The sequence below is a fragment of the Misgurnus anguillicaudatus genome, chromosome 9 (assembly GCF_027580225.2).
Source record: "Misgurnus anguillicaudatus chromosome 9, ASM2758022v2, whole genome shotgun sequence".
Taxonomy (NCBI): domain Eukaryota; kingdom Metazoa; phylum Chordata; class Actinopteri; order Cypriniformes; family Cobitidae; genus Misgurnus; species Misgurnus anguillicaudatus.
Genome location: NC_073345.2, coordinates 33150535 through 33169486, shown reverse-complemented (window position 1 = coordinate 33169486; position 18952 = coordinate 33150535). Strand labels below are relative to the sequence as shown.

Genomic DNA, 18952 nt, shown 5'->3' with positions numbered 1-18952 from the left:
ATAGTAGGGTATTAACACTAGACAGTTCAAAGATTATTAACTTTTAAGTTATGTATAGTATCAATACATATATTTACATATAGTATGTGTGAATGCTTTTGGTCTTTGATTAAATGCTTGTCAGCACGGGAAAATGCTTTGTAAATGAAGTTATTTTTATTATTTGCTGTGTTTTCTGTATTAAAACCTAAAAGTTAGACATACTAAACTTAACCCAAAGAAAATGAATACAATAGGATAATTGGAGACCCTAAAATTTCTCTGGAGTGTTGTTTCTATTAGTAAATCAGTGATGGTGACCAGTCCGACTTGAGGGTGTAGCATATACACCGCGTAGCCCAACCAAACAGATAAGCAATGGATGGATAGAAATAAATAGCCAGCCCCTAACATTTAGTGCCTAAATTTCAATCTGAAACACAATTATAAATAATGACATTTTAAATGATTTCTTAGCAATATCAGTATCTTTTGTCCCCCAATACGTTTAACTTACTTAGGCCTATATGTGTCTGTGGTCAGGCTGTTAGCTTAGCAACTAGCATGAACTCGTTTGAATTCTTACAATATGTTTTATTGTTTGGCAATAGCATGTCTGTTAGAAAGTCACTTTATACTATAGTTCTTCTGAAAAGATGTAAACAATAGGCTACTGGTCCAGAGGCACTTCCTGTTTCAGTTTGTGACTGTTATTTCACACATAGGCTATATTATTATCTTTAAGATGTTTGTTTAACTTTTTGATCAGTTATATATGTTCTGTTGGTTGTAATTTATCCCAACATTTATCTAGTGTTAAAAAACTGAAACAGGAAGTGCTTCTGGACCACTGTTTACATCTTTTGAAATGGTCTATTTACAACCCTAGTTTGCAAACCTAAGAACTACATATTAAACAGTCTATAATACACTGCAACAGGGAAATTATTTGTATAGTGTTTTTCATGTCTGGAATATTAAACCCTAATGGAAAAAACAGCATAGACCAGCATAATTCCCATGCTGGTTTGGTGCTTGTTTAGCTGGTCACCAGCATACCAGCACCAAAACACAACATATAGCATGCTGTTCTTGCTGGTATGACCTGCATGGGATTGGTGCTGGTATGCGATGACCACCAGCACCAACCCAGCATGAGAATTATGCTGGTCATCAGCAAACCAGCACCAAAACACATCATTTCCCTGCTGGAAAAAAACAGCATACCAGCATGAGTATGCATTTAGGGTTATGCAGAAGTGAAGCACAGTAGTGTTGTCAGAATTAAAAATTATACATGACAGCAAAGTGAAATTTAATTTGTATCACATTTTGTGATGCTATCTATTAGTGATCACACCAGTACTCCTCATGATGGAAGAGTTCAAGGGCTTTGTAAAACAGTTCGTCTCATCATTGTAGTCCCTTTCCTTTTCTGAATGATGAGACTCACATATATGCATCATTTTTATAGTTCAGATGTCAATATATCAAAGCAAAGCAACTGTATATTTGGTTTAGTCCTATGACAATTTCACTCTGCCCACTCAGCCCTTGTATCACACATTTCAAAGACATGAAATGGTCCAGCGCATTTGTCAGACATAGTATTCAATTCCTTAATGATTTTTTTTCTTATTTGAATCAAACACTACTGTGGGCCTCATAACAGTGTCATTATAGCAACCCAGTATCACGCTAAAGCGTGTAATAGACACGCTGGTCCACTAGAGGATGCGTGTCAATGTCACGCTTTGCCTCCTCAAGGCGTGAAAATGACACGCATTTATGAGGATGATAACCATTTGGGGGCTATATTTTCTTTTTGCAAAAAACTTCAACAAGAGAAGCGACGCTGTTATATGCGTTCTCTGGAGCTCCTTGGGTAAGGCTTTCTTGGAAATTTGGTGATTAATGTTACTAAAATTGAGTAAATCCTGTGTTTATGTTAAGTCGTTGTTGCAACGTTAGCAATATAATATCACCGCTAAGGCAACAGACAAGTCAGTGCACGCGTTTGGTCAGAATCCAATTGGCTCATATTTAGGACATAATTGTTTGTTCAGGTGCGGTCATTTAAGAAATCCTAAAGTTGGTGCAGCATAACATTTAATTTGCGTGTGTGAACTATGGAGTTATCTATAGTGGTTTTTACGTTACTAAGGTCAGAAACATTATTGGATGACTGTTTGATAATCAGCTAATGTATTAATCACAGAAAGCTGCAGTGACTGCATTATATTATGTTGCTAAACAGTTGTTCTAGCGTTTTTAAACCAATAGTTTTATTAATTTCGCGCGGAATGCAGTTCGTGAAATAAGCTCTAAATGAAAAAATAACCGATTTAAGTAAATAATTGTGTTCATTGTAAATCTGCTCATCTAAACATACAAGGCGGAACCAATCGATCACAGAGAGCGATCGCTGCTGACACCGTCAGCAGCACTTACATTCAGATTACAATAATATTTCACATTATTACATTCACATTACAATAATATTTCACATTATAAGTGTTTTTATATCAAATAAATGCAGCCTTGGTGAGCAGAATAGATTTATTTAATTATTTAATATTATTTATATAATAAGGCTAGTTTGTGCAGTTACATCTATGTCAATTGAGCGTTAGAAGGGATTAAAATTGATTGTGTTATGTTCTGTAATTGTTGTTAATAAATCTGTCAGAAGAAAGTGTGTAAAAGTTTGACTACAGTAACCATATCTAACCAAGCTTCAAGTACCAAGATAATTATTTCATTTATTTCTCTGAAGTCAGATCAACTGTTCATTTATGCAGTTTATGCTTTATTTATAGGTAGCATAACTGTTACCTTTTTTTTACAGTTCTGCATATATAATATGACAAACCTAGGAGACTTTGCTGTAAGAGAATTAATCATGTTTTTGTTTTCTTTTCTCAGGTCCGGTCAGTACCCACCACCCTTCCCTGTTAACATCACCCACAGTTTATACTTTTTCTTAGATAACCAACGGCTCTTTTAAGAGCCACTTCAATAGACCCTTTTACAGCCCACGTGATCAAATAGCCTGCGTGCGCATTTTGGCAACGGAAGTGATGTTATTTCCCAGTGGTTCTAACGTGTAAGCAACTCAGAAAGTTTATTAAAACGATTTCCCCACATCAAAACGTCTGGTTGTGGCATTTGGTTGCACTAATATAATATACGTTTAGTATTTGGCCATCTTCTAACGTCTTCTATCCACTCCACTATAGTACACGGATCTGGTAACTGTGTAGAAGATAAGTCAACTTTTTAAACTAACTTTCTCTGTCTGTGTTGCTTCACTGCTGATTCTTGCCATGCTTCCGTTGCCAAACTGCATGCGCATACGTTGCCACGTCATCATTGTGTACAAACAGTAAAAGGGTCACTCACTAACTGCTCAAGAGTTGGCTGTATTTCAGTATTACCATACAAGGCACACTTTCTTTTATGCAAGGCAGAGGAACCCAAGGGCAAAGCAACAGCCATTAAAGGGAGTACATTTAATGTCAGATAGGTGGAGAAAATGCTGAAGGAGGTCCACTACTAAAAAGCAGCAAAAGTGAAGAGATACAAAGCTTCAGCTACAGGTATCCATGTTCTACCAGATTATTTGTGATTTGTCAGCCTCATTTTTTCTAAGCTATATTACTGTGCCCATTGTTAATGCTTTCTAACAAATTATTGAACTTCTGTTTTCAGTCTGTTTATTGTCTACAGTGAGACCTCCACATTTCTGCACTTGTGATCATGCAAACATCCAGTGTAGAGCACTTCACCTGCCCGGCATGTACACCCAACAATGCTCGCTCTTTGTGCAGATGGCAACAGAAAAACCTACAGATTCCGTCTGTCAAAAGAGTAAGTTCTTTTACTCTTGTAGTTTTAAGGAAAAAGAAACTTTTTGATTTAAATCCATCATTTGAAATGTGTAATTTTTGCTTTATTAAGTAGTTAATGTATCCCAGCTGTTGTGAGCTTATATAATACGTAAGGAATATTTGACAGTGGGCTGCTACGCAGCAGGTGTGCATTATTTTCAAATAATTTAAAGGACTGGAGTCAATTATTCTGCTTATACCACAGTTACCACAAACATTGCTTTGGGTATTTTAAGACATTTGACAGGTTAGGTGTGCGTTTTACAAAAATAATCATTTGGATATGGGAATGTGTGCTGGCACCCAAAGTGGCTAGTTTAATAGCTTGGTCATTCATTATTACATATCAATTTGTCACCCTGACTTTCAACTAGTTTGTGTACCTGGAGTAGAGAAAGCAGAAGATTAACTTTTTAATGCTCCATGAATCCTGAAAAACCTTTAGTTTAAAAGTAAACCTTTATTGTCTACAATCATTATAAAGATGCCTGTTGGTGTGATGTAATTTGAAACTAACAGAAAAGTAAGCAAACTTGATGAAGAGGGCCTTCAGGTGGTTGTTTGCAGACACGGAGTGCTACTCAAAGCTCTTAATGTGCCGGGGAGTAATATTTTCTTATCCACCTATACCTGCAGAAGGAGCTTCAAGCAGCCACAAACGGAGAGTTCTTTTGAACAGATATTGCTTGCAAGTATTGGCCATACCTTGAGAAGGCATCAGTCTCCATGTTGGAACTCAGACCTTTACTGCAGATGAGACCTTTCCTTTCTGTCATGCATGCCAAGGCTCATTCAACCAAGTGTCAGGTAATGCATATTCTTTATCGTACCATTTGAAACTGTATTTGTATTACTTATTAATACACTGTAACTGTTTATGGTTGTAATATAGGTGTCACACATTTGTTAGATAATCTGGCAAAAATCAGGAAGGTGCTGGTACAACTGCAGTTGAGGGGGTCAAAATGGTCAACAGCTACCTGTCTCGTTGTGGCCTCACAACCAAGTATCTAATTGATGCCTATTTATAATATTTTAGGAAACCTGTCTTTATTTTTTCACTTTTTTATTCTTTCTGTCTAGTACTTTGAGATATTGCATAAGAGTAAGCTGTAACTGTTCAAAGTACATAAAAAATTGGCATGTAGTTCTCTCTTAAATTTTAAACTCAATTGTCAGTTTCTGGATTAATTGAAATACGACAAGCATTAATGGGACCTTTCTTCCTTCATCACATACATGTCTTGTTAATAGCCAGGAATGACATGCTAACTGTCCATGCTATTGGGTGGAACAAATGGAAGCAAGAAGGCCTTCAGCATTATCCAGCAGATACATCAAGGTCTTATATTATGACTGAGTTATATAGACACAAAGATTTTTCTCACTTTTAAAGATTGCAAGGACAAACATATTTTTATGGCATTCTTTCAGAAAGGCTGAGTCTCAGAGACGGGAAGATTTGAGCAGTGAACTGGGGTGTCCTGAGAACATTGTGAATCAGTGGGTACAAGATGTCAGACAAAAGGCTACTGATGGTAATGTATTTTATGGACATTATTGAAATTGGTTTACAATATTGCAGTGTGATAATCAATTTTGTAACTGAGAATCTTTGCTATGTATAAGTATTTAAGTAGGGATGGGCAATATAAACGATATGCAATATAAACGATAGAAAATTGGCATACGATAGAGATTTAAAATCTATTGCACTATCGCGATAATGCGTGTTGATGACACAATCTACCCGCGAACTTAAGAGCCATGAGCTGCAGCCAAATAAACATGGATGAAAGCGTCAGTGAAACAGAGGAACTCGTGAAAAAGACCGATGCAACATCTATTTTTTGGATTTAAGCCATAAGTTACATAAGTTAACTGCTGCTCCACGCGCGAAATTGGCATTATGGTAATAATATATATGCTGTAGAGTGTGTCAGGCAAAAGTTCCAGCTAAGAGAGGTAACAAGACTAATCTGGCCATAACAGTTTACTTTTACTTACTTTTTAGCAGTTTGGCTTTTGTAAGGGTCTATATAACCTGTTCTGAAATGTGTCTATTGAAAGTATTATATCGCAATACATATCGCTATCGCAAGAGGCTGCAATGTATAACGCAATATGGATTTTAGGCCATATCGCCCATCCCTATATTTAAGTAAAGGTATGTCCTGTTTTAATCACAATAAACTTGTGTCCCTCTAAACTCCTTTGAGACATTAATTTGATTTGGGACATGTACAGCCTAAAAGACATCATAATCATTTACTTGTATTATTATTTTTGCTTTAGTATTTGGTAGGTACCAGATGTGATGACCTACATAACCTTCAGAAATTAATTGAACAAATGTTTCTTAGTCTTCATCGAAAAGCCAGCCTTTATAATCACACTGGTATGTTGATAACTCATCTAAAACATTTAGGGGCGGTTTCCCGGACCAGGATTAGCTTAATCCAGGACTAGGCCTTAGTTTAATTAGGAAATATAACTAGTTTTAAAACAACATGCCTTAATAAAAACATTACCTGTGTGCATCTTGAAGTAAAACAAAGGGCCCTGATGTATTTTAAGATCTGTAAGTGAAAGTTGTTTTCAGTTTGGAGAGCTCTTAAAAGTGTTTAAGTCTAGGACTAGTCTAATCCCTGTCCGGGAAACCGCCCCATAGTCATTTTTGTTGATTGCATTTATACCAGGGGTATGTTGAATGCTGTATTCTGATTGGCTGAGAAATGTTCTGTGGGTATGCATTAATTTCTGATAACTGCACACCTAACTTGTCAAATGTCTTAAAAATAGGCACCAGAGCAATGTATGTGGTAACTGTGGTATAAGAGGAATAATTGACTCCAGTCCTTTGAATTATTTGAAAATAATGCACACCTGCGGAGCATCCAGTTTGCGTCGTGCCTCATTGCACCAAATGTGCTTTTGCACCAAAAGTGCTTTTGAGAGAAACAACAGATAAAGAACAAACATAATATTTTTTGTCTGTACTTTTAAATTATTGAATGACACAATTACAGTATTCATTTTAATTTTACTGCTACTCTGAAGATTTAGTCCATTATTTTTCATTAGGGTGATGTTGAAACTAGGTCTTCAGCAGGCTTACACCACATGTGATATAAGGAGAATTATTTAAAGGCTCATAAGCAGCAAAGAAGTTGTTCTTATATAGATATAAAGATAATGGGAGACAATCTTTACTGTGTGAGTGTTTCTTTTTAACCTCTCATAGCCAAAGTTCTGAATCAAATATTTTGCGCCCTGCACCAGATTATGGGCTGTACATGCACTGCTTTTGTTTTGCTTGCTTTTCAGAATATACCAGTCAAAATTGTGTTTAAGATGTTGTTATTTGTGTGACTTCAGAATCCAGCAACACCCTCACCAAGAAGATTTTTTTGATGTATACATGTCAAAAGTGCACCTTCAAGAAGCAAAGATCATTGTGATGAGGGAGATGAGACACCACTGCACCGCACCTATCTCAGAAGCCTGGCTAGGAGCATCAGGAAAATGATTTCAGAAATGTCTTCAGGCAAAAACAGTGGTAAGAGGCTAACTTTTATTACCATCTTGCAATGATGCATGCCATTGGTTTCTATAAATAAGGGTTACAACAGTCTCAAGACACATGTTAGTTTCACATTCTGAAATCAAGTTCCTTTGTCATTTGGTGATAAAAATCACAGATAATCTACATGATTAGACACACTGAATAGCAAATACGACAATAAAACCCCACTCATTTTTAGATCCTGAAGTGTTACGTTATAGTTTTCTTGTGGTTGGATCTTAATGATCTGTAGTTCTTTACATAGAATAGAAACAAAGAAAATCAAGACACAATGAAAGCATGGCAATTGTTGTATATAGTTTAGAAAGGAGTACATGGAGGTATTTACATTTATTTCCTAATAGTATAATGTAATTAGTAATACTAATGTGAAATCTTTAGGAATATAATTGGACCTTGATAATGAAAGCAGTATTAACATACAGTAATGTACAAAATAAGCCTCAAGTAAAACCTTTAAGTATTTTCATGCATCCCTTCAATTTTTCCTTTTAGGCAGTATAAGAGAAGAGTGTCATCGCTGGCTACTGTGTCGTCTTCAGAAAAGGCTTGCAGATGTAGAGAAGAAGTTCCAAGTTTGCTCAAGTTACAGCCAGGCTTTGGGACGGTGTTCTTCGCTCCCGGCCCTGGGGCGCCGGTGTCCTGCGGACTTTGGCTCCAACCTTAATCAAACACATCTGAAAGCTAATCAATGTCTTCATGATCTCTAGAAAATCACAGGTATGTGTGTTTGATTAAGGTTGGAGCTAAGCTCTGCAGGACACCGGCTCTCCAGGATAGAGGATGAAGAACACTGCTTTAGGACCAAATGCTGTTTCTCTGCTGGAGGATGAGCCTGAGGAGATACTGGAGGACCACGAAGAGCTGGATTATGAGAGTTCAGATGACATTTTGGATTTGGAACTCTGAACTGGTGTATGCATTTAGACTGTGTGTTACACTGAACTGCAGGTGTGTTTCATGGAAAACATAAAACTATTTGGAAATGTAATGGATGTCTGATACAGTGCTTTTATTTTAGACAACCGTTTCCTGCAGTGTGTAAGCAACATTAGCCTCATAGATTGATGGGAAACTACTGTTAAATAAGTTTTTGTATGATAATCCATATCTCCGTTTACAAGCAGCAGGTTAGCTATTAGGTTTCCCCTCCACCTCCGATGTTTCACAGACTACTCCTACAGTCAACTGTGTTGCTACAACTTGCAAATGCCACAATTCTCTTGCAATGGTTACTTCACCAAACTGTGCCCATATCATCTTGTCAACATAATGACATTTACTGTAGAAAAATGTGCAAATCTATTTTGCCTGTGTTACATATGTTACTATTATTGTTATATAGTTTTATACTGTATAAAGTTTTTTTCACAGTGATTGTGGTACTTTTGGAGTGAACTAACTGTATGTCATTAGATGAAATACTTTACATAAATGACTGATCAATAGCCTACCCATATTTGATGCATGAGTTAATACTGTTGTTACCTTTTCAATGAAAGGAAATGTTTTACAATGCCATTTTCTTGAGGTAACTATTAAACTGTTTCATATATGTACCTGCAAAATTGTTTGCTAAAGCGTTGTTTACTTTTCCCTGTTTTGAAAATGAGATGTAAAACTGCTTTATTTATTTATGCCTTAAAAATATATGATAGTTTAATACAGGGTAAATAATAAAAACTTGTTAATTAGTTAGTATATACAGTTGTGTTGTATTATTTATGGCATAGTTGTTATAATTAATACAAGTTTTTCATTACACTGCTGCATAACTTTGCTCTAGATAATAGTAGGGTATTAACACTAGACAGTTCAAAGATTATTAACTTTTAAGTTATGTATAGTATCAATACATATATTTACATATAGTATGTGTGAATGCTTTTGGTCTTTGATTAAATGCTTGTCAGCACGGGAAAATGCTTTGTAAATGAAGTTATTTTTATTATTTGCTGTGTTTTCTGTATTAAAACCTAAAAGTTAGACATACTAAACTTAACCCAAAGAAAATGAATACAATAGGATAATTGGAGACCCTAAAATTTCTCTGGAGTGTTGTTTCTATTAGTAAATCAGTGATGGTGACCAGTCCGACTTGAGGGTGTAGCATATACACCGCGTAGCCCAACCAAACAGATAAGCAATGGATGGATAGAAATAAATAGCCAGCCCCTAACATTTAGTGCCTAAATTTCAATCTGAAACACAATTATAAATAATGACATTTTAAATGATTTCTTAGCAATATCAGTATCTTTTGTCCCCCAATACGTTTAACTTACTTAGGCCTATATGTGTCTGTGGTCAGGCTGTTAGCTTAGCAACTAGCATGAACTCGTTTGAATTCTTACAATATGTTTTATTGTTTGGCAATAGCATGTCTGTTAGAAAGTCACTTTATACTATAGTTCTTCTGAAAAGATGTAAACAATAGGCTACTGGTCCAGAGGCACTTCCTGTTTCAGTTTGTGACTGTTATTTCACACATAGGCTATATTATTATCTTTAAGATGTTTGTTTAACTTTTTGATCAGTTATATATGTTCTGTTGGTTGTAATTTATCCCAACATTTATCTAGTGTTAAAAAACTGAAACAGGAAGTGCTTCTGGACCACTGTTTACATCTTTTGAAATGGTCTATTTACAACCCTAGTTTGCAAACCTAAGAACTACATATTAAACAGTCTATAATACACTGCAACAGGGAAATTATTTGTATAGTGTTTTTCATGTCTGGAATATTAAACCCTAATGGAAAAAACAGCATAGACCAGCATAATTCCCATGCTGGTTTGGTGCTTGTTTAGCTGGTCACCAGCATACCAGCACCAAAACACAACATATAGCATGCTGTTCTTGCTGGTATGACCTGCATGGGATTGGTGCTGGTATGCGATGACCACCAGCACCAACCCAGCATGAGAATTATGCTGGTCATCAGCAAACCAGCACCAAAACACATCATTTCCCTGCTGGAAAAAAACAGCATACCAGCATGAGTATGCATTTAGGGTTATGCAGAAGTGAAGCACAGTAGTGTTGTCAGAATTAAAAATTATACATGACAGCAAAGTGAAATTTAATTTGTATCACATTTTGTGATGCTATCTATTAGTGATCACACCAGTACTCCTCATGATGGAAGAGTTCAAGGGCTTTGTAAAACAGTTCGTCTCATCATTGTAGTCCCTTTCCTTTTCTGAATGATGAGACTCACATATATGCATCATTTTTATAGTTCAGATGTCAATATATCAAAGCAAAGCAACTGTATATTTGGTTTAGTCCTATGACAATTTCACTCTGCCCACTCAGCCCTTGTATCACACATTTCAAAGACATGAAATGGTCCAGCGCATTTGTCAGACATAGTATTCAATTCCTTAATGATTTTTTTTCTTATTTGAATCAAACACTACTGTGGGCCTCATAACAGTGTCATTATAGATGGCCCTCAAAGCAGCAACAGTTGAGGGGGGCTGATCACATCCCAATAGCTTCAAGTAATGTACTGCAGAACACCAGGGTCCATCCTCTTAATTTTATGTCTGTCTCTTTGGGCTGTGCACATATGGGTAAGTGGTTATTTTCAGAATCATCATCTAATTTAAAGAGTTATTATATGACACACTGATGTTTTAAAACTTTTCTATTGCTCAGAAGTTCACAATGCATTTGGCAACATTTAAATGATGGTGTGATTACTCAACACCTTATGTATTGTTGGTTTATATACTGAGACTATTTCTGGTGCACTTATGTATTGTTGTTCTTGTGTTGCTCTTAATGCTACCTCATTTGTAAGTCGCTTTGGACAAAAGCATCTGCAAAATTATTAAATGTATAAACAATTACTTATTTCCCACCATCAATCTTCAAGTAAAAAAAGCTTTGTATAGAGTTGTCTATCAACATTAAAAATTAAGGTGCTCTAAACCACATCATTTCCATTGCTTGATAGATAAAATGTGTAGGTAAAATATGTGATCAATTAGAATGGATGATTGATTTGTTTTTAACAACACAAGACAGGCAGAACAAAATATCTTGTTTCTAGAAACTAAACAGTTTTACTATAAATAATACAAGGATCAGCAGCTATGGATGTTTTTTATTCTCTGAGCAAATACATTTTATGTTGTCTTGAATGTTCACCAAGTAGACTTTTTAATAAATAGTGTGTGTGTGAAAATAAAGAAACCAATGAATTCCTCAATGTTTATTGAAAAAAGTAAAGTAAATAGACTCACTGTACTTAACATCATTACATCACAGTAGGATATAACATCGATTAAAACAGTTAAATTGACAATAATTTGGTTGCAAAACAGTTTTAACAGTATTCAGAATTAATATCCAAAAAAGAGCAAAAAAGCAAGTGAAAGGAGGAGCAATAAAAGGGTCCAGGAAACAATGGTTTGTTTAAAACATAAAAGAAAAACAAGTTACACAGAGAAATAATAGTGCTTCTTATTGTATCAGGTCCCCAAGAAGATGCCGAAGCACTAACAAGTGTCCCCATCCGCCACCCACTCCAATGGCCACTTCTTTTATCTGTAACACAAAAAGAAAAAATGCAATTACATGTTTGGTTGGGCAAATAAACTGTAGACACATTAAAGGAGAACACCACAGTTTTTCAATATTTACTATGTTCTTACCTCAACTTAGATGAATACATACACATCTTTTTTCAACGCGTGCACTTAATCTTTGTACAATGCTTCTTGAATGTGTTAGCATTTAGCCTAGCCCCATTCATTCCTTAGGATCCAAACAGGGTTCAATTTAGGAGCCACCAAACACTTCCATGGTTTCCACACTTTCCATGTTTGGTTTTGTGCCACCATACTTACTCGTGTAACTACTCATGTAAGAGTCTTTAAATATGGAAAACATGGAAGTGTTTGGTGGCTTCTAAATTCATCCCTGTTTGGATCCTAAGGAATGAATGGCGCTAGGCTAAATGCTAAAGCATTCAAGAAGCACTGTACAAAGATTAAGTGCACGCATTGAAAAATGATATGTATTCATTTGTCTAAATTACATAGTAAATATTGAAAATGGTGGTGTTTTCCTTTAAGACACACATTAAAACTTCAGCTGTTTTCCTAAAGCTGTGTTTTGGTGGGGTTTTATTAAATCACAGTAGGTTTAAAAGTAGTTTAAAATCACCTGTGTTTCCAACGTCACAAACATAATATAACCAATCACATCAACACAGTTGAACGCGTGCATCAGTAGTATGTATGTATGTATGTATGTATGTGTATATATAGTCTAAGCTCAGCAGTTATGCGTCTAGACAGTGGTCACCAATCCTGGTCCTTCAGGTGTGTTTGATTAGGGTTGGAGCTAAAATCTGCAGAGACACCGTCCCTTCAGGACCAGGATTGGTGACCACTGGTCTTAGACCATATACATGTAAGTAGATGCTACATACAGATGTTTTAGCTGTGCAACTGAGTAGATTAGCATAATCATAGATCTTCGCATACAATGTGACAAGCAGAACTTTTTTTATATTATTATATTATATTATTTTTTTTATTATGATGTTCAAAGATGCATTTTAACTGATACAATTCTTGACTAGAATGAGACTTTAAAGAAAAGCACATGAGCAAGGTAAATCTATATAAATACCTAGAGACAAGGAAAGCTCATTTTGCAATGATGCCAAAATCTTAAATTTTGTCTCGACCTTATCTTCTACAAGGAGTTTAATGGGTTGACAAATCCTCAGAACTATGACTTCACGCAGGCCATTTAGTTTGGGCATACTACCTTAATTTCATTATTTGCCTAAATTGTTTTGCATGTTAATTGTGGACAGTAGGTGTTAGTGGCAATTAGATATACTGACAACAGATTAAAATTAACAGTGAACATGCCACTTCTCATTGGCATGACTGAGACGTTGTACATACCAAAGTTTGCACGGCTCCCACTCCACCTGCTTCCATTTCTGGCCCTAAAAAATAGTGGGACTTTTTTAGTTTCAAATATTTACTGTGTTTACCAATAAGTTTAAGACCATTACATCAATAACAAAACAAAAAAAAACTATATCATCCCTTTTCAACTGGAACATTATATAACCTGTGTATTGTTTGAGTTGTATTACATTTAACCTTAATAACTCTGGATTTGGCAACCCTCTTCACAGGGTAAAAATCCTGTCTCCCTGTCACATTGTGTGGGCATTCAGAATTTCTGAATAATACATTTTAGAAAATGGAATGGGAGTAATAGTCTGCATTTTTTTTTATATACACTCCTTAAATCAAATCCGTACTTTCCCATAGAGTGCAAGAACCACCATGTACAACAGTTTCCACACTGCAGATAAGTTCTGTTCATTAATTCACAACAGACTGTAATACACTACATACTAGTGCTGCACAATTAATCACATGTGATTGTAATGCGCATCTCGTCAGTAAATCTCGTCCTTGTTTAGTAGTAAATGGCCATCAGCTGCTTTCAGATGGAGCGCATTTACTACACAGAGCCGTAGTTCACTGACAAGAGGGGAAATATTGCATTAATAATCGCACGCGATTCATCCTACTACATAAATATCCCCTCCTGAATTTAAAGGCCATTGCTGATTCATCTAGTTAGATTGTGATCTTTTTCCCCATCAACCAATTCAAATTTAGCTTAAAAGTCATTTAACTGTCCGTTGTCAACACACCTTTCCTTTGATCTGGCCGCACTGTAGTAAGAGCTGGAAAGCCTTCTTTCACACCATCTGTTAACAACAGAGAAACATTTAAAATGTAGAAATTATTATGTAAATTAGTCCAGTTTATAATAAAAACTTATTTTCATAAAGGCTGCACACGGTGAGCACTGGACGCAAAAGGTCTTGTACAGTCAGTAAGAAATAACGCCATCACAGTAAAGTAATACTAATCACAACAAAAAATAGCCTATTATTCCACAGCTTTATAATCTCAAATAGACAGTTTATACTTGCATGGACACTTGCACGTGACTGGGCAACTGGCCAATGAAACATGATCATTAGCAGTTCCAAGTGGGCTCTAAATCTAACGCAACTAAGCCACACAGTCAACAGAAAGTATGCAGTTTTTCTTTATGATATTATGCAATGAAATATTGTGATAAAGGTACAGAGTCAATATATATTGCACCCCTAATTGGAGCCCACCAAAACGATGTCTTAGATATAGGCAAACACAGGCATGATTTAAGTTATGACAACAGCATTTCATGGAATTTGCCAAACACACACAAAACTGTTATTTGATTGATGGTACCTCTCGTCAAAATTCATGAAATGCTGTTTTCATTACTTAAAGTGGTGGCCAAAATGATTAGAACACCTGACAGATTATTAAACCCACGTGGGCTATGAGATAACATTACCGATAAAGTTCTGAGGAAATATATTGACACTAGGCCAGAGAGATGTGCTGCTGTAATTGCTGCAAAAGGTGAAGATACCAAATAATAAAGTTAAAAGTAAAAACAGTACGACTCACCTCATCTGATATTTGTTGTGCTCAAAGCAACCATTGTTATGAAAAGTAATCATGTTTTGGAAACAAAAAAAAACTATATTTCAGATCTGTCAGGTGTTCGAATAATTTTGACCACCACTGTATATAAATATCAATTTCTGCAACTCCTATTCAAATGCTTTGAATGCAGGGATCCCAGGACTCTTAATTTGATTACAGTTTCACATTACACAAAGTAAGAGTATGGTTTTTTATAAAGCTTAGAATTTATTTTCAATGCACTTCATAAAGCTCCTTTTTTGCTTACCTTTTCCAAGAGAAACTAGGAAGGCTCTTGGGGGTCCATCTGGGTAATGGGTTTCTTTTCCCAGATTGCTGCAGTGGGGTTGCATGGTGTCCTGAGGGTCCTAAAAGGGATACTGGCTGTCAAATTGGGGACTTTGGTGGTCCAATAAGGGCTGCTGGTGGTCCAGTTGGAGCTGCTCTGGTATGAGGCAGGGCCACTGGTACCTGGAGATCAGGTTGGGCCATTTGTGGTCCAGTTGGGGATTCAACTCGGGCTGATGAGGTTTTATTGACTTGTTCTGCAACACCTTGTGAGGTCCCGCCTACATTTTCGAAATACAGAATTATTTAGAAAACACTGATCAACCGTTATAACAATTGTATAGACCAAACACCTAAACAATTATTTTAAGTGAAAAACGACAATAAAAATAATCATAATAAATTGCAGCCACAGTAGTAACAAGAGATGTAGACCTTACAAATGTAAAAAGTGCTTATTGTTCTACCAAACAGTAATAATTTAAAATAGAAATGTGATGGATGTTTGATAGTCTGGATGTTGACCAATTGTGCCACTTGTTCTACTGGTATACTGAAATTGTATAACTACAATATTTACTATTTTCAGTGTCTACCAATTCAATGTGATAGTTAATGTTATAAACAAATGATAAAATATATGCAATTGTAAAGTTACTCTGATAGGACCAGTGTTATCACCTTTAGGGGTGGTTTCCTGGTCAGAGTTGATACTAGTCCCAAAGTAAAATGCATGTCTGAGTGTTTTAATTAGAAAAACACCTTGTACTGACATATCTTAACATACATCAGTGCCAATGTTTGGTCTCTAGATGCAGACACTGGTTGCTTGATTAGTAGTAAATCACCATAACCTGCTTTCAGATGGAGCAACATTTACCACACAAAGCGAAGTACACTGACAAGCTACGCAATATTGCATTTATCATCGTTGACAAATTGCCTGTGACAATGAACTGGATATTACCTAGCTTTTCAGAGAAACACAGCTTTGTGTAGGAAATGCTGCTCCATCTGAAAACAGGTGATGGTGATTTACTGCTAATCAAAGAACTGACTTCACTGATGAGATGTGCAGGACAATTTCATGCAATTTATCCTGCAGCCCTATTTGCAAGCATTTGTATAATAAAATGTCAACCCTTTAATCCACATTAGAGTTCAAGCTTAGTTCAAGCTTAGTTTAATATCGTCTGTCTTCCTGTGTCTGGACTGGATCATCTGGTGTGTGCATTTAATTTTATTTTAGATTAAACTGACAACCAAGCAGATGGAGTTATTAATGTTATTTTATTGATACTTAAACATGATCAGCTACATAAAGCTAGCTAGCTTTTAGCCAAACTCCCAACACTTGAGAGCAGTTGTAGCTGCAGTGATAGCTGCCCACTGTTCAGTGTGTGTGTGTGTGTGTGTTTACTACTCACTAAGATGGGTTAAAAGAATAATTCACACTGTCGTCATTTACTCACTCATTATTTTAAACCTATATGAGTATCTTTAGTCCTTTGAATGCTAAAGATGATAATTTGATGAGCAAGTATGGCAAGGATGCAGTTGACAGTACTCAGTGACTTTCATAGTATTTGTTTTAACTACTATGGAACTCAATGAGCAACATCATCATACATTATCAAAATATCTTTTGAATTCAATAGACAAAGGGAATTCATGCTGGTTTAGAACAATGTCAGAATGAGAAAATAATGACAATGTTATTTATTTGGGTGAACTATCCCTTTAAATTGCATGGGTCACTTTCAAGCATGCATTCAACACTTGACAAATGTGTCACACACACACACGCACGCACGCACGCACGCACGCACGTCAGTTGTAAACTAAAAGCATCAATCACAATCTGAGTACTACATTAGTTGAGAGAAGGCACCACATTTTTACCTGTAATTTTTAATATTATTTTTTATTTCTTACTTTGAATAGGTTCTTTAATCTTTCCAAGCATGTAATGGATGTCTCAGTCAAGTGACAATGGGGTGTCAAAACCTCAGACCCCCAAGCATTTGGTTTTCTTCCAGGCCTTGACAAATACAAAACATAACAAACACGCAAAATAACATATATATGTTGTATGTATGTATGTATATAAAACAATAATCGCAATTTCATACCAGCATATCTTCCATATCTTCATCATGCACCCAGCTCTCCCGCTTCTGATCACATTTCTTCAGTTCTTTTTTACCCGAAGCTTATGTGGCTGCTCTACCTTGCATGTGTTGCAGGTTTTGCAAGCTACATTTAGTTATAAAGTAATAAGAGTAATAAGAGTAGTAATAAAGATAAGAGTAAACGGAAGAGAGTGAAAGAGACTTTGAGAAGTACAAAGCAGGGCAAGATTAAAAAAATTAAAAAGCAATACTTACTTGAGGAGAGTGAGTGAGTGAGTTGATTATTGAAGTGGCTCTTAAAAGAGCCGTTGGTTTTTTAAGAAAAAGTATAAACTGTGGGTGATGTTAACAGGGAGGGTGGTGGGTACTGACCGGACCTGAGAAAAGAAAACAAAAACATGATTAATTCTCTTACAGCAAAGTCTCCTAGGTTTGTCATATTATATATGCAGAACTGTAAAAAAAAAAAGGTAACAGTTATGCTACCTATAAATAAAGCATAAACTGCATAAATGAACAGTTGATCTGACTTCAGAGAAAAAAATGAAATAATTATCTTGGTACTTGAAGCTTGGTTAGATATGGTTACTGTAGTCAAACTTTTTCACACTTTCTTCTGACAGATTTATTAACAACAATTACAGAACATAACACAATCAATTTTAATCCCTTCTAACGCTCAATTGACATAGATGTAACTGCACAAACTAGCCTTATTATATAAATAATATTAAATAATTAAATAAATCTATTCTGCTCACCAAGGCTGCATTTATTTGATATAAAAACACTTATAATGTGAAATATTATTGTAATGTGAATGTAATAATGTGAAATATTATTGTAATCTGAATGTAAGTGCTGCTGACGGTGTCAGCAGCGATCGCTCTCTGTGATCGATTGGTTCCGCCTTGTATGTTTAGATGAGCAGATTTACAATGAACACAATTATTTACTTAAATCGGTTATTTTTTCATTTAGAGCTTATTTCACGAACTGCATTCCGCGCGAAATTAATAAAACTACTGGTTTAAAAACGCTAGAACAACTGTTTAGCAACATAATATAATGCAGTCACTGCAGCTTTCTGTGATTAATACATTAGCTGATTATCAAACAGTCATCCAATAATGTTTCTGACCTTAGTAACGTAAAAACCACTATAGATAACTCCATAGTTCACACACGCAAATTAAATGTTATGCTGCACCAACTTTAGGATTTCTTAAATGACCGCACCTGAACAAACAATTATGTCCTAAATATGAGCCATTTGGATTCTGACCAAACGCGTGCACTGACTTGTCTGTTGCCTTAGCGGTGATATTATATTGCTAACGTTGCAACAACGACTTAACATAAACACAGGATTTACTCAATTTTAGTAACATTAATCACCAAATTTCCAAGAAAGCCTTACCCATGGAGCTCCAGAGAACGCATATAACTGCGTCGCTTCTCTTGTTGAAGTTGTTGGCAATAAGAAATTATCGCCCCCTATTGGTTATCATCCTCATAAATGCGTGTCATTTTCACGCCTT

The 18952-nt window shown here is 35.8% G+C and overlaps 3 long non-coding RNA genes across 9 annotated transcripts; 1 reads left to right on the top strand and 2 right to left on the bottom strand.

Annotated features, from left to right (window-relative positions):
- Positions 1-1919: 1919 nt before the first annotated feature.
- LOC141366151 (uncharacterized) lies at positions 1920-9156 on the top strand. Of its 7 annotated transcripts, none has more exons than XR_012371244.1 (8): positions 1920-3132; positions 3219-3578; positions 3691-3849; positions 4506-5211; positions 5304-5407; positions 6165-6267; positions 7248-7428; positions 7951-9156. It is a non-coding gene; the product is annotated as an uncharacterized lncRNA (long non-coding RNA). The 7 variants fall into 7 exon arrangements; XR_012371247.1 differs by having other exon boundaries at positions 1921-3578; positions 4506-4676; positions 4780-5211; XR_012371245.1 differs by having other exon boundaries at positions 1921-3578; positions 4506-4676; positions 4762-5211.
- Positions 9157-11663: 2507 nt separating this feature from the next.
- On the bottom strand, positions 11664-14221 carry LOC141366248 (uncharacterized). The gene is made up of 3 exons (XR_012371352.1): positions 14160-14221; positions 13390-13433; positions 11664-12013 (listed from the first exon to the last, which is right to left on the bottom strand). It is a non-coding gene; the product is annotated as an uncharacterized lncRNA (long non-coding RNA).
- Positions 14222-15265: 1044 nt separating this feature from the next.
- On the bottom strand, positions 15266-17547 carry LOC141366247 (uncharacterized). The gene is made up of 3 exons (XR_012371351.1): positions 17412-17547; positions 17215-17320; positions 15266-15560 (listed from the first exon to the last, which is right to left on the bottom strand). It is a non-coding gene; the product is annotated as an uncharacterized lncRNA (long non-coding RNA).
- Positions 17548-18952: the final 1405 nt, after the last annotated feature.